This window comes from Egretta garzetta, unplaced genomic scaffold (assembly GCF_000687185.1).
Source record: "Egretta garzetta isolate BGI_Z169 unplaced genomic scaffold, ASM68718v1 scaffold149, whole genome shotgun sequence".
NCBI lineage: Eukaryota > Metazoa > Chordata > Aves > Pelecaniformes > Ardeidae > Egretta > Egretta garzetta.
The window spans coordinates 2,732,028-2,735,321 of NW_009269998.1; positions in this window are offsets into that span (position 1 = coordinate 2,732,028).

The following is a 3,294-nucleotide window of genomic DNA, read 5'->3' on the forward strand; positions in this document are numbered from 1 at the left end:
GGGGGGGAACCCTGCGGCTCCTTGGCCACGGACGTGCATTACCGTACGGCAGCAGGTCAGGCCAGATGTGTAGCGCAGAGTTTTGCAGGGTGCCACGCAGAAAGCACCCTTCCCTTCCCTTCCCTGGGCTGCCTTCTGTACGCACCGGGAGGGCTGCAGCTTTGTCCCCTTGTTGGCCAGGTGACAAACGGGCAGAGAAAATCAGGAGGAAAAAAAAAGACAATGAGAAACAAGAAAACCGAAAATGTGCGTTATACCAAGTGTCTATGTGAAATAAAATATCCTGAATTATCCGGAGTAACCCGGCCCTTTGATTTATATTCTTTTTTCTCTCACAGCATAAGGAATAGAACAGGGGTGGAAAATGATCATCAAATCTGGCAGCCAGCATACCGTAGGGACAGCTCAGCAGGAGCGACCCGTGGGCTTGCTGTACAATGTGTGCAGCTGGGACCGAACCTAGGGGACATCAAAACATAAAAATACTGTCAGCCATCCTTTCCTTACTTTGTCAACTAAGAAATACAGGGATTGCCCAACTGTAACATTTCCGTATTTCTAATCTGGCCTGGAGGATCTCAATACTGATTGCGTTTTGTACGGGCTGAGGCATTATCAGATGTTGTAAAAAGGGTCAGGCTGACAAAGCATCCAAAAATGTGGATATGTAGACCAGAGCTATGTAACCTACTCAGCACTGAAATGCTGGAAATTCCCCAAGGATAGGCTTTGTCATTTATGGGATTCTAAAATGCCCCAGGAAAACATCTATTGTATTTCAGTAATTCCCCATACTGTCTTTCTTGGAAAACAAAATGAATCCAACTACAACTGAACCTTGAAGGATTTAAGAAACAAACAAAACCAACCAAACAAAATCCATCTAAATTCGGTTCCCATAATCTGCTTTCACAAACTTTTCTAATCCCATCTTTGCATTTACAGATGGAAAGAGTTTGCTCATCCTCTGTCGTCTGATTTATTCTGATAGAACCTTACTCCTTTTTACACAGTCTGCAAGGATCACAACAGATCAAGAAATCGCCCTTCAATTATTACGCTCTGCACAGGATTTTCTATGATAATTAATAGTAATCAAATTCACTCTGGACACAGGAGCAGATATAAGAACGTGTGGTACAGCTCACTTGTTCCAGTACAAGTTTTCTGCTGAAATAAGAAGTGCCTAGAGAGATCTGAAACTCAAGCATCTAATCTAAATTAAGATATAAAAAACCCAAACTGTTTTGGGGGGAAGTTGGGGACATAATTACTGTAGACTTAGGTGATCCGCTGAAGAGAATTACAACATTAAGGACCCTCTCCCCGGCAGGACAGGGTGACGCGCTCCTTGTGTCTCCCCTGCTCATCCACAAATTCTGAGAGATGCTGAGCTGCAGCAGCAGTTTCCAAACAAGCCAATGTGAGCGCACTTTCCCAAAACCCCCCCCCCCCCCCCCAGCATAGCTCTGCACGGCCAGATCTCTTTACCCTACCGAAAAACCTTATTCGGGAGAGAAGCGGGCGCCATTTCCTTGCACTCAGACCCTCCGTGCTACCTTCACGGGACAAAAAGGCAGGAAATCCCATCAGCCCCACCCAGGAATGCTCCAGAGCGGAAAACTCCTAATAAAGCAGAGCTGACCAAGCTCCGTCAACTCTCTGAACCTTCCACCAAGCCTGGTTTAGCAGTCGCATAATGGAAATCTGATACAAAGGGCAGTATTTATTTTGAGCTTATGTGAATGATTGCTTGGAGAAGATCTATTTTAAAATACATGGTACAGTAACTACACATCAAACCGGCTCATCAGAAACACATGTGACCGAAGCCACGTTAAATATTGGTGTCTGTATGTAGCGTTTGCAGTGTTTATTCGGAATCGCTCTTCTCAGCTTAAAACGGGCTCAAAATACAGACCACATAGTTTTTGATCACTAATGAACATTTGGAAAACGCAGGCTAGAGGGAAATCACCGAATAAATACTGGGTTAAACTTACCTGCTAGGCTCCATGAAATCACTGATGGAAGCAGTATAACTACCTGGAGAAAACCTGCGGTTTGAGTCATAGCCAACACCCTCTGGTGCTGATCTGAGCTGCCTGCTGAAGGTAGTTTTGCTCTCTTAAGCATAGATAGGCTTGGCATAAACCAAGACATCCTGGCTTAGCAGGGCACTGCTATAAATTGCTGGAATACTGTCTCAGACAAATCCTTGCCCGTATCAAGCACTTACAGTTGTATAATGTGAAGGCAGGGACGTGAATTGCTGTAAGGAATAGAAATAGAATGTATATGGTTACAGAGAAAGTGCAGTAACAATTTTCGTCGTGAAAATTGGATACAGAACAGGATTTTGATTGAGAGTGTATGGGAGCACAGGTTTCAGGGACAATTTGGGATTGGTGGGGGGTTTGGACCACTTGAAATGAAGGGAAGGAATCCTCTCTGGTAAGACAGACACACAGCTGAGAATTTTCGCTTGTGAATTCTACCCTCAGATTCTTTCCTGAGCAATTCCGGGCAAGGTCTCAGCGGTCCTGTTCAAAGAGCTGGTAACTGTGGCATTTTGAACATGGGGGGATGGTCTGCCAGGTCATTTACTGCCCAGCTACTTGCAATGTTTCCTTGTGCTTTGATCAGCTGGATGCTGCTGTATACAGTTACTGTAAGGTGGGAGGAAAAAAAGTAATTTCTAGTTTATACGTGCAAGTCTATCCTTGTGGTTGGAAAGAGGATCGAGATCTTGGCTGAAAAACACATTCTGAAGAGGTGCTACTGTTGAAAAACAACTTGCCAGAGCCTGCATTATTATCTTTCTTGCTTTCAGGGAAGACACAACTATGGTCTAACGATTTCTTCTAATCTGGTGACCACTCAGATGCCTGTTGCACAAGGAATACATGTGAGCCGTCTCCCAAACAGCAGGCACTTTCAGATGTTTTTTATTTCTATCAAAACTCCCACTTCTACCGCTGGTTTAGGCACAAGATAAGAAGTTGCTTGTCACTGGTGTGTAGTTTCTCTCTCTGATCAGGGTTATTTGATCAATGCACCTTTTGAACAAATACATTGGCACAGAGGTGTTACTTCAAAGCAGCCTACAGCTCCGTTCCAAAAAGCATTAACAACTTTTTTTTTTTCTTCTAGTCTTAGAAACTCAATGCATTTTGCATTTTACCATCTCTCTTACAGTTTTTATACGTCATATTGCAAACGTTGCTTGAGGAAATCTTTCAGATCAGCTGCCATCTCAGAGGCTGTCCATTTCCCATGCGGAAGCGGTTGTAT